The 13,752-nt window shown below is 40.2% G+C and overlaps 1 pseudogene; it reads right to left on the reverse strand.

The window, feature by feature from the left end:
- Window positions 1-490: 490 nt before the first annotated feature.
- LOC140363615 (uncharacterized) lies at window positions 491-8,368 on the reverse strand (annotated as a pseudogene).
- Window positions 8,369-13,752: the final 5,384 nt, after the last annotated feature.

Here is a 13,752-nt window from a genome sequence, read left to right on the forward strand (position 1 = left end):
TTAAATTATACCAAGATTTTCTTTGTTAAATACAAATCAGAGTAAAGCTGGTGTTGGAGGATGGTATGATTGACACTAGTTTGAGCATTAGTTGGCTATTGACAATTTTTAAAAAAATCACTAAAATATAGACATATTATTAATGTTTAGTTTTAGGGCATTTGTTTATTTGTGGGTTTTGAGAACAAACTGGCTTATTTCCAGAATTATTGAATTTAACTGGAAATAAGTGAGTGACAGCTTTCTTACAACATATCTAGCAGCTTGAGAGCTCCCTTTATCACATGTGGACAAAATTTAATAAATAAAGTACACTAGACAAAGCCTAAAAGTAATTGAAGAAAAACTTTTAGCCGAATATTTTTATTAAATTAACAATGCATAGTCAGAAAAATCTAATTGCCGAACTCGATCCTAATCATTTATTGGAACTATTTTTTTTTTTTTTATTAAAAACTGTGTCCAGAAGACAAGCTCATTTATTGTAAAACATGAACACTAGCAGGTGTTTTATATGAAAACACATGCATCTGATAAGGCTAAGGCTTTTCAACAGTGTGGACTCTCCTGTGTGTTATTAAGCTGCTTAACTGGGAAAATGCCTTCTCACAAACATCACAGTTGTAAGGTTTTTCTCCAGTGTGGACACTCCTGTGTGCTATTAAGTTGCTTAACTGGGAAAATGCCTTCTCACAAACATCACAGTTGTAAGGTTTTTCTCCAGTGTGGATTCTGGTGTGGGTCTTGAGAGCACTTGCTTGAGAAAAACTGTTTCCACACTGGTCACATTCATATGGTTTTTCTCCTGTGTGGGTTCGGTAGTAAATCGAGAGCTCATTTTACGTTCTAAAAACCTTTTCACACTGGTCACACTTAAAAGGTTTCTCTCCAGTGTGGACTCTCCTGTGTGTTATTAAGTTGCTTAACTGGGAAAATGCCTTCTCACAAACATCACACTCGTATGGTTTTTCTCCTGTGTGGACTCTCATGTGTGATATTAAGTTGCTTGCGCTTAAAAATGCTTTCTCACAAACATCACAGTTGTGAAGTTTTTCTCCAGTGTGGACACTCCTGTGTTTTAATAAGCTGCTTAAGTGTGAAAATGCCTTCGCACAAACATCACAGCTGTAAGGTTTCTCTCCAGTGTGGACTCTCATATGGTTTATTAATGTGCTTGAGTGTGAAAATGCCTTCTCACAAACATCGGAGCTGTAGGGTTTCTCTCCAGTGTGGATCCTGGTGTGTCTTTTGAGATGACTTGCTGTAGAAAAATTGTTTCCACACTGGTCACACTCATATGTTTTTTCTCCTGTGTGAGTTCGGTAGTGAATCAAGACCTCATTTGACGTTCTAAAAGCCTTTTCACACTGGTCACACTTAAAAGGTTTCTCTCCAGTGTGGATTCTCATGTGTCGTCTTAAGCTGCCCAAGTATAAAAATGCCTTCTCACAAACATCAAGGCGTTTCTCCAGTGTGGATTCTGGTGTGGGTCTTGAGAGCACCTGCTTGAGAAAAACTGTTTCCACACTGGTCACACTTGTATGGATTTTCTCCTGTGTGAGTTCTGTAGAGTTTCTTGAGTGCAGAAGCAGACCTCCATGTCTTTCCACACTGGTCACAGGTGAACCCCATTCTTCTGATGGACGTTTAGATCTGCCATGGACACAGAAAAAGTAATAATAGTGTTAAATGAAAAACTTAGTTTTTCTCATCACTACTGAGTGTTTTTTTTATGGAAGAAAATAGATTAATTTCCACAAGCTTCAGTGAGTTATGAAATCAACAGGACTTTACGGTTTCTATAAGAATGTGGACTAGGGATGCGTACGTGGGACCGGATCTGGACTTGTAAAAACCTTTCGGTTTAAAACAAAAAATTAAAACTAAACCCTGGTGATTCGGTACTGGACTCAAAAAAAAAAATCTAGCACTCACTTACATTGCACCAACTTTACATAACCCACTGTTCCATCATTAGGTGTTGATCATCCAGTCCGTGTAGTGTCAGGAGTGAGATCTGAGTCAGAACTAAACTAATATAAAATCTGTCCAGTGTTATTTAACTTGATTAAGTATTAATGCCATGTTGTGAGGAATTTTCTAAGCATTGTATTGACTGTTTCACAGGTGCTAATGAATTGAGCTACATTTTTAGCATTTTGCCCTGAGTAAGCCCTGCCCTTGTTCACATTGCCTTTTTGTAGCAATATTTGGCTATAATGGATATTTATTTAATAATACCATTAGTGTTATTTATTGAAGATTCATATTTAGTGTGAAACCTGTGGTCCTGTGTTCTTACCTTTTGTGATGGCAAGCTAATGGATTAAGCCTCGAGCCCAAACCTGAAGATTCTGTCTACAACACTGAACTTCACCCGCTCTAGTTGGGCCGGTGGTCGGGCCAGTAGGCGGCTCAATGTACGTTTTTGCGTCGCACCTCATTTTTGCTGTTTCAGTTTATTAATTTATACTCTACCTCAAATGAAACCATGGACTATCTAGGGTTTTGGACATTAGCCCATTGGATTTGATACATTTGAACTGAACTGTGTGGGGGGCGTGGGTTATATGAATACAGCATGTACAATATATGCACCATAATTGTGAAGCACTGTGAACAACTTTTGTGAATGGCCATTCTGTTTAATTGTTTTGTCACGTTTGTCTACTCCGAATATTTAATATATGGTACCACTTTAAAACACAATTTAACAGTCTCTGATTCTAGCCCAATGATCCAACTTATACATTAAGTTGAATTTATTTCAATTTGCAGTTAAGCCTTGTGTTTGATAGTAGTCCTTGTTCAAGTGTCTTAACTTAATTTAGCCAAGTTGCTTGTGTTATGCTGTTATAACATTATGCAACTATGGCATGTGTTCACCTGAGTTTAGGTATGCATCTAGTCAAGTTAGCATCTCATGCTAATGCGGACAGTGTAACAGGCTCTGGCTTTGGGTGAGGACCGACAGCATCAAACCAGTCTGACCCAGAGCTCTGTCAAACATGTTTACATTCAACATTTTGGCTAAAAGATGTCGCATCATCAATGAGTGAAACAATTAAATGTGTTTGTGTGAATGAGGGTAAAGTGGGACAGTTATGTTTGATCCTTGGTATTTGGGTACATTTGAGTACGTTTCATTTCAACGGATTTTTTGGCCTTTAGGCTTTGACAGTGCAGCATGAAATGGGAATGAGACTGGGGAATGACATGGAGCAAACAGGTGAAAACCGGACTCTAACTCATGACGCCGCTGCCCGCCCCACACGGCAGGCGTCTCTCAATGCTAGAGGTTTGAGCGACTCGACTAAAACAAAAGCACATTGTTTTCTTCTTCAAGAGACACACACCAAAAACACTGATGAAAACTGTTGGGGAGACAAAATATGTTTTAGTCATGGCACAAATTGGTCAACAGGGGTCGCAATGCTCCTACACAACATTCCTGGCAAAGTAATTGGCTCTAAAAATGGCAGTTTGGGTCAGTTGACTAAAACAGTTCACACCTGAGATAACTTCATAACCGTCTTGTGACAGGCAAGTGACTAATGTCTGAACAAGCAAACAGAAACATACAGCAAAAACACTCTTTAAATGTCGCAAGCATAAGCTATTCATTGTGTTCATAAGCTGTCATTATTGTTCACAAGCTCCACTCACTTTTTCTCCTTTTGATCCATATCAAAGAAAGAATGGAAATTTGACTTAAACCTTCTAAAACGTGACCTTTTTTTGTCAAGATGTAAAAGGAACAATTGGGGATGTAATTAACGATGCCTCATTATCAAATTATATAAATAAATGGCAATAGTTTTATTTGATATTTGCACTACTTAAAAAAACAGTTAATATGCGAGTTGAATCAGATCTAATGAAATTGTGCTTTCCCATTATATGCCAGTTCCAGAGATAATTTAGAATGTTTTATTTTGATTTATCATCAATGACACGTTTAAGTGTTTTTTACAAAATATACCACTAGGAACTATGCTTTTTCTTTTCATCTCTGAAGCACATGAAAGAAAGGACTGAAAAAATCTGGAACTGAACCTCTGGCGACAATCAACTCAACTACAACTCACAGCGTCACAACGTCACAGCGCAGTAGAGCCCTCACTCCCAGCTACTCTAGAGCTCTGATCATTTTACTCTATTTTTTTTAACTATAAAATAAAAACAATCAGAGAAAATTAGATGACATTAATCCCAGGACATTTCCCTGGCTGAGCATGAGTGATTGACATGTCTGTGTGTGTTTAGCTAGTTCCTTCAGTGTACAGTACAAAAATGACGACAGAGAAAGACTGTGTTCGAGCTCAAGAGACTGAAGATGATGCGATCCATCGCACTAATAAACAAATGCACGTGTAGCAGCGGGGCCGTTGTGTGCTGCCTCAGTGGCGCATGGGGCCAGTTAGCCTTTAGCCTTCGAGGACTGCGGCCCAGAAGTTACGTAGGTTTGCGTACCATGTGATCGTGCTGACCAATCAGAACAAGTTATTAGAGCAGCGTAGAAAGTCCAGCTCATGGTCTAATGCTGTTGTGCCGCTTCTTTACTTTTACAATACATCAGAACATTTGCTCATTAATGCAATTTTGTTTTTATGTCAATTTTATTATTATATTGTTTACATAGTGCTAAACTGTACATTTTGTATGTATTTACCTAAATCTATTTGTCATGGCTCAATATTTTAGTGTTATTATTCAGTGTTTTGTGGTTTATCACAAATAAAATATAAAACCGTAAAAAATGTCTAGTTTGCAAACTGATAATAATTCTGATTCTTATTAAGTATATGGAATGTATTATCTAAAATTGATTTCTTAAATTATGGATTTTTTATCTGCCAAATAAATGCCTATCATTCTACAACATGTCAAAAATATATTCAGTTGGACGTGTTTATCTATAAGCAAAATATGCTGAAATTGGATCCATAGTTTTACACCTTCAGCTCATTCGTGGCATTTGGGCTCGTTCACATCACCTACACGCGCTGATTGGTCTAGACAGTCACCTTACTGACCAATCAGCACACGAGCGGCACACGAGCGGCACGCTAGAGCAGCGCCGAAGCGAACAGCTTAAAATGCGTTTTAAAGACAACTGAAGAATCTTAAAATTAAAAAAAGTCAATGACCCAAAAAATAGGTAAGAATTGCAGCTATATCCAACATTTCTGAAAGCTCTAGGTGCTCTTTCAGCCGAACACGAGCAGTTTTTCGTTACATTGCGCTCCAGGTAAAACAAGCTTTCTGGGCTGCACGATTTCTTTGGCTGCAGTACCAATGGAGTGGCCACTGGGGGTGGTTGAGTCATGCTGCGGCTAGCCATACCCTATCCAGATATTATAATAGATTCATAGTGCCTCCGCACAAGGTTTGATGGGAGGCGGCCTCTTGGAAACAACAGGAGGGAGGGGGGTGAGTGTGCGCATGCACACACTTCAAATCGGCAAAATATCCTCTATTATTCCTTAAATGTAAACCAGAGCCCCTCACCTTCTAAAGTAACCTACGGTGTGCCACAGGGGTCAGTACTCGGTCCAGTTCTGTTTACTATGTATATGGTGTTGTTAGGTAACATTATTAGAAAGCATGGCATTAACTGAGGTCATTGTGCTGGGCCCTAAGTCACTTCACTGGCTCCCTGTTTAGAATCAAATTTAAAACCCGGTGGTTTTCCAGTCTATTGCATGGATGTATTATATTATCAATTGTTGCTGGGACAACGGTAAAAACGCGTATATCTTTCCTAAAAAGCAATAAATATGTAAAATTATAAAAATTGTTAAAACACACTCTTAGTAATTCACTTCACATCCAGCCGAGCCAATAAAGAGTTTTCATTTCATTTGTGTTGTTGTTTTAGGTTTGTAGCGTTAGCCGACTAGCTAACGTTACAAACTAGTTAAAACGTTGGCCTAAACGCTGGATATAAGTGAATGAAACACATTCCTGTACAAATTTAAAGTTATTCTCCACTTACCTTCGGCTGTATTGAGTTGGAGCCGTTGTAGGTCGCGTGTGGTCGCGTGTTTAAGCAGAGCAAAGCGGAAGGCTGCGGAGTGGGTGGAGCTCAACTCTGTCATATCCGGTGAGAAAATAAAACAAATTAAAAATGGGGATAAATTATTAATTCACAATAACTACATGGTTAAGTTGGGTAAAGTTAACTCAATATTAAATCATAAAACTAATCAGATGTGGAGCTCCACTCAACATGGGCAGTATGGATTTATTATAGGTCATAATATGCATGTTTATTTACATTTCGGAATGTATGTAGCACAAAACCCAACAGTGCTCGGTCCATACGTTATCCTGGAGCGCCCTCTGGTGGCATAAGATAAGACATGCCTTTATTGTGCACACATGGGGAAATTTCGAGGTTGCAACGCAGGTAGATACAGAGGAAAAGAACAGATAACTTATAGAAAGTTTTAAAAAACACTCTTAATAGAAGAACTCTTATAAACAAAAACTCTTAAAAATAACTACAGACAGAACCTCTCATTTCTTACTAAGGAATGGAGGGGAAAAATAAAGATAAAATAAAACAGCATAAGACAAAATAATACTAATGGTAAAATAAACTATCTTATTTACATCAGTTATATGCACATGCATATGACATTGCGTGTGAATACGACAGTAATTGCACATGAATATGACGTATTGCACATGATTAGGTGAGTATTGCACATGGTTAAGTCAGTATTGCACGTGTTCAAGGCTAGCAGTGTTTGTTGTAAAGTCTGACAGCAGCAGGAAGGAAAGACCTGTGAAACGTCTCCTTCACACAGCGAGGGTGGATCAGTCTCTCACTGAAGCTGCTCTCCAGAGCGGACAGATTGTCCTGCAGGGGGCGACACTCATGGTCCAGAATAGATGTGAGTTTAGCCAGGACCCTTCTGTCCCCCACCTCCTGCACCGAGTCCAGAGCACAGCCCAGGACAGAGCTGGACTTCTTGATGACTTTGTCCAGCTTCTTCCTCTCCCTCTCTGTGATGCTGCTGCTCCAGCAGGCCAAACCTACAGGACTAATCATTGAGCAATCGAATTTACCATCAACAACTAATCAAAGTTTGAGTTTTAGTCACGTGACCATCACAGAAAGTTTGATCGCCATGGCGTTCACTACATCACTGGCAGGTTGCTAAAATGAAAACAGTCATTGTTCTCTTATTGTAGCCCTAATTTTATTTCACAGGAATCAACGAGCATTACAAAGGACAAGAGAATTGCATTCGTTATAAGACAGGGAACATTAAGACAAAATTCAAACTCTATCCATTTGTACACTTAGTAATTTCTTATATACATTTACATACAATACATTTTTATACAATGACTTGCCGTCTCAACCACTAAATTGTCAAATTCGTATTATTGAACACACAACAAATGTCCGTTACCATGTGAATGGTATATATAATATAATATAATATACCACACAAGAACTGTGTGAGTTCTTGTGTGGTTCTATATAAAACAGTGTTCAGATGACGAGCTCATTTATTGTAAAACATGAACATTAGCAGGTGATTGATATGAAAACACGTGCATCTGATAAGGCTAAGGCTTTTCAACTGTGTGGATTCTCAAGTGTTTAGTTATGTTGCTTGAGTCTGAAAATGCCTTCTCACAAACATCACAGCTGTAAGGTTTTTCTCCAGTGTGGACTCTCATGTGCTTTATTAATTGGCCTGAGCTTAAAAATGCCTTCTCACAAACATCACAGTTGTAAGGTTTCTCTCCAGTGTGGATTCTGGTGTGGGTCTTGAGAGCACCTGCTTGAGAAAAAACTGTTTCCACACTGGTCACACTCATATGGTTTTTCTCCTGTGTGAGTTCCGTAGTGAATCGAGAGGTCATGTGATGTTCTAAAAGCCTTTTCACACTGGTCACACTTAAAAGGCTTTTCTCCAGTGTGGACTCTTATGTGTGACATTAAGGTGCTTGATATTGTAAATGCCTTCTCACAAACATTACAGGTGTAAGGTTTCTCTCCAGTGTGGACTCTGGTGTGTCTTTTGAGATGACTTGCAGTAGAAAAAATGTTTCCACACTGGTCACACTCGTATGGTCTTTCTCCTGTGTGAGTTCTGGTGTGGGCATTGAGAGTACCAGCTTGAGAAAAACTGTTTCCACACTGGTCACACTTGTATGGCTTTTCTCCTGTGTGAGTTCTTGTGTGGTTCTTTAGATCACTACCTTGAGAAAAACTGTTTCCACACTGGTCACATTTGTATGGATTTTCTCCTGTATGAGTTCTGTAATGTTTCTTGAGTGTAGAAGCAAAATTCCACGTCTTTCCACACTGGTCACAAGTGAACCCCATTCTTCTGATGGACATTTAGATCTGCCAATGAACACAGAAAAAGAATACGTAAAGTAATAATAGTGTTAAATAAAGAAGTTTTGTCAATTCCTCATCACTGTTGAGAGTGGTGTTGTTATGGAAAAAATAAGAATCATTTTCACAAGCTTCAGTGAGTTCAGAGAATGAACTGTTAGTATAAGAATGTGTACAGTTTAACAGGCTCTGGCTTTGGGACCGGCAGCATCAAACCAGTTTGACCCAGCGCTCTGTCACTCAAACATGTTTACATTCAATTTAAAACCAAAACTAAAACCAAAATGATGTAGCAACATCAATGGACACACAGCGAAAGAATGAAATGTGTTTGTGTGAATGTGGGTAAAGTGAGACAATCATGTTTGATCATTTTACAATCTGTGTACTTTATTTTCCAAGGGATTTTTTGGCCTGTACACTTTGCAGGTATATGTGATATCCACTCCACCATGAGCGGCACACACCTGTGTACTTCTACAACTTCGAATTCAAATTCAACCTCCATCCATGAAACGTTTAACGCTTATCCGGGGTCAGGTCGCGGAGACAACAGTCTAAGCAGGGATTCCCAGACTTCCCTCACCCCAGACACTTTCTCCAGCTCCTCCAGGGGGATCAGTCGAGAGACATAGTCCCTCCAGGTTTGATGGAGCCATCAGGACATCAGAAAATAATAATGCTTTAGGTTACATCTATCATGGAAGACCAAATCCATGGATGTACATGTTGCACCTAACAAGACTGCATCACAACAGAGGAAGTGAGGTAATGGCTTATTACTTATATGCTTATATGTCATCAATGCTTATATGTCATGTTGATGAATCAGTTACAACATTTATTCATTTACAGGAACATGCTGCAAAGACCACTGAGGAGACTTCTCTGCTCTGTCTGTGAAGAAGAAGAAGGATCTGTCCAAGTGAAGTGGTGACCTAAACAATGTGCATCGAGACTCGAGAGTGGACAGTCCATTCAGTGTGTCCCATTTACTTCTAATGAGACTATAACAATGCAATACTCTTTAGGAGTAAAAATTAAACTTGTTTACGCATCTCAGGAGGACTGAGCTTGAAAAGAGTTACTTCTACATGTATGAGACAAAGTTGTATTTGTTATTAGAGCTGGAATGTCAAAAAATGTATTTCACTTGTTTCTTGGGAGCATGATGATGAAATTGAGTTAATCGCGATACATCTCCTCTTTAACTACATTTTATTCCTTTAATTTTATTCATTACTAATCCTTCTTATACATCTGTTAACCATATATTGCCTACTTTCACAAGAATGGATGTATTCATTGAAATTATCATTAAAAGCAGACAAACAAAAAACTTCCTCCTCAACTTCCGGTAGTTTTCCGAGTCTATTGTTGCTCGGAAAACTGTAAACATGCGTATATCTTACATAAAAGCAATAAATATGTGAAATATTGTAGAAACACACTCTCAGTAATTCACTTCACATCCAGCCGAGCCGTTAAAAAGAGTTTTCTTTCCATTTGTGTTGTTGTTTTAGGTTTGTAGCGTTAGCCGACTAGCTATCATTACAAACAAGTTAAAACTTTGGCCTAAACACTGGATATAAGGGAATGAAACACATTCCTGTACAAATATAATGTCATTCTCCACTTGCCTTCGGCTGTATTGAGTTGGAGCCGCAGCAGACGCGACGCCGTGTGGACGAGAATCCATGGCTTGCTTCCGAAGGCTGCGGAGTGGGTGGAGCTCCACTCCGTCACATCCGGTGAGAAAATAAAACAAATTAAAAACGGATAATTAATTGATTCACAATAACTACATGGTTAAGTTGGGTAAATTCAGAGTTTATATATACATATATATATATATATATATATATATATATATATATATATATATATATATATATATAATATAAAATGGACCCCCAGACAGAAAAGAGACTACAGCGCTCTCTGCTGAGAAGGTGATCAACTGCAGACTTCCATCTCTGCAGAACTCTGCAGGACCTGAACATCTCCAGGACTCTGGGACAGCCGACACTTTTCACCCTGGACTTGGACCATTTGAGCCACTCCCCTCAGAGAGGAGGCTACGGTCCATTTGGACCAGAACCGTTGGACTCATGAACACTTCTTAAACACTGTCACTTTACCAACCATATTTTTTTTTTAATTCACTGTTCACGTTCTGCACTATACATGTAGATTCAACTGTAAATTTTACTAAGTCTATTTAAATTTTGTATCCTACTGCAGATTTTAATTGTTTGTCTTTTTGACTCATGTATATATTGTTTTTTCATTGTTCATTGTTTTATGTTCCACCGAATCACCAAAGCAAGTTCCTATGTTTGTGAATTCTACTCATTGACAATGGCAATAAACCTTTTCTGATTCTGATCGGAGCAACTCTATGATCAATTAATTGTTTGCTGTTTACTTTGTACAGTTTAACTATAAAAAATACATCAATGTTACAGGTAGAAATAAGTCTGTGTAGTCCCTCATTCCCACAGGACGAGACTGCAGGAAGACACCACCTACAGGAAAGGACCAAGCAGATGCCTGAACATATCTGCAAACTTTTAGACATCTGCCTGAACACCACATACTTTCAGTTCCAGGGACATTTTTACAGACAGATTCACGGCTGTGCCATGGGCTCACCCGCCTCTCCCATCGTGGCCAAATTGTACTTGGAGATAGATAGTTAGTCCTACTAGTTGGTGTAGGTCCCGAGGTCGCTGGGGAGGATTAGGTCTCACTTTGGTGAGTTAATTTTGTTTGTTTGTCACTCGTAGCATGCCTTTCCCTCCCCAGCCTTCGAGTGGAACTTTCGCCAATTCATCAACCAAACTTTTGATATTTTATTGTAAATAAAAGCTTCCTTAAAGGTCCCATATCATGCAAAATCGACTTTTCAGAGCTTTTAACCTTCTTACAGTGCTATTTGTGCCTTATATGTGCCCAAAGTGTTTGATTGAGTCCCGCAGTTTTTAGCTAGAGAACTGACTATTTCCTTTCCTCGGATCTGCAAATTGACGGGGCGACCCACAGCGGCGCGTCATAATCACGGACCTGCACCACCATTCCCCCCTCTCCCTTCCCCCTCTCCCTTCCTCCTCCCCTTTCCTCCTCTCACCGGCTCCGCGCAGAGGGGGAAAGGGGGAGGGAGGGTGAGAGCTGCCGCAGAGACTGTTGCTCAGCTTCACGTTGCACAGGAGAGCCTGCTGCGCTGTGAATCTTTGGACTTGTGTTGTGGAACTTACAACAAAGTTACATTTGAGTGCTGGTACAGACGATGGAGCGCGAGAGCTGTACAAACACCGTCTCCACGCAGAGACTACGTCACGGGTTGGGCGGGGGACACACGCTCTCGCTGAGACTACGTCACGGGTTGGGCGGGGGACACACGCTCTCGCTGAGACTACGTCACGGGGTGGGCGGGGGAGCCAGATTGCTCTTCGCAAGGGTGGGTGCGATTCTCAAACCAAGCCGTTTGCATATCCGGGTTGGTGAGGGGGTCCAAGGTATGGGTGATATTTCATAACTATTATGTTATGGGTGTTGCACAACGCTTATTATGATCAAATATACCCTTAGGATAGACTACAAAACGGGGAAAAAAGCATGATATGGCACCTTTAAGGCTGTTTGACCCACACTGACTGACTTACTGAATACTTGTTTGTGCAATATTTGTTAAAAGCTGGTGTGCAATATGTACGGTGTGGTCTGCTGGAGCAGCAGCATCACAGAGAGGGAGAGGAAGACGCTGGACAAAGTCATCAAGAAGACCAGCTCCGTCCTGGGCTGTGCTCTGGACTCGGTGCAGGAGGTACTGAAGGGTCCTGGCTAAACTCGCATCTATGCAAGACCATGAGTGTCACCCCCTGCAGGACACTCTGTCCGCTCTGGAGAGCAGCTTCAGTGACAGACTGATCCACCCTCGCTGTGTGAAGGAGACGTTTCACAGGACATTCCTTCTGCTGCTGTCAGACTTTACAACAAACACTGTCATATTCATGTGCAATACTGTCATAATCATGTGCAATACCGTGACATAATGTCAATCATCCCGGTGCAATATTCTCTCCATATAACAGCTGTAAATAAGAGTTTTTCTACAAGTGTGTGTGTTCTTTATAAGTTATCGTTTTTTTACTTCTGTACCTACTCTGTTTTGCAACATTGGAATTTCCCCATTGTGTGACAAATAAAGGCTTATCTTATCTTATCTTATCTTTATATATAAAGCTATGGTCCAGTCAGCGTTAGATTGTGGTAATAGTGTTCATGGGAATGCAGCTAAAACAAATCTGGTCAAGTTGGATGTGATTCAGGCTAAAGCCCTTCGTCTGTGTTGTGGTGCATTCCGGACCACTTCAATACCAGCCCTCCTGGTTGAAATGGAGAGATGCCCCTTAAAAAAAAACGCCCTTCAGTTTGTGGCAAAATCACAGGGGGAGGGTCATCCTGGGAGGAGAGAGGAGATTTGTGTTTGATGTGAGGGATGAGGTACCAGAGCTCAGACGAAGGTGAACAGCGCCTGTGGTTGTCTGGCCGTCAGTTCCTACTTAGTTGCTCCCTCAAGTGGAAGTGGACTGGTCGGTGAAAGGAGCCCTTAAAAATAGGGGCAGAATGTGCTCTGTTGAAGCGGTGAGAGAGACAGTGAAGACCAATTGGGCTAATTATTTGCAGGTTTTTACTGATGGGTCTGTGGATCCCAGCAGTGAAAAAGGGGGATTCGGAATATAAATTCCGGCCCTGTCCCTGAGTCAGAGCAGGCGAATCTCAGATGGAATTGTAGTATTTACGGCTGAGATTTTAGCAATTATGTGGGCCCTAAAGTGGATGGAAGAAGTGAAGCCAGAACGAGTTGTTGCCTGCTCTGACTCAGCTGCTGTGTTGCTGTCTCTGGAGTCAGGAGCATCCCGGGCAAGGCCAGATGTAGTGTTTGAGGCCCTACATGTATTGCAGGGTGGAAAGAGTAGAGATTAAAAAAATATATATAGATGCATACATTTTCTGTGCTGCAAAGAATGTGCATTGATGAATTTCAAAGAATAGAAACCTGTCCACCAGACCAGTTTGGATGATTCCAAAATATTTGCCTAATTGGTGTGGTGATCTAAATAAGTTTGAAATCTTGGCACTCTTGTCAAATCTGTGTGTGTTATGACATTTGGAACAGTAGTATAAGATTTTAGCCAGATCCTTTAGACTCCACATTTACTTCACATTTAATCTATATTCAAGCCCGTCAAGTTGATTTATTCATCAGAAAACTGCTGACATCGACAGTACTTATCATGTAATACCTAAACTAATTACCATAAATGGTTACTACCAATCACCAAGACATCATTAATTTGAAGCAAAGATTTCTGAAAAAG

The sequence above is a fragment of the Eucyclogobius newberryi genome, unplaced genomic scaffold (genome assembly GCF_026437365.1).
Source record: "Eucyclogobius newberryi isolate DKJ021-1_F unplaced genomic scaffold, fEucNew1.0.hap1 SCAF_17, whole genome shotgun sequence".
NCBI lineage: Eukaryota > Metazoa > Chordata > Actinopteri > Gobiiformes > Gobiidae > Eucyclogobius > Eucyclogobius newberryi.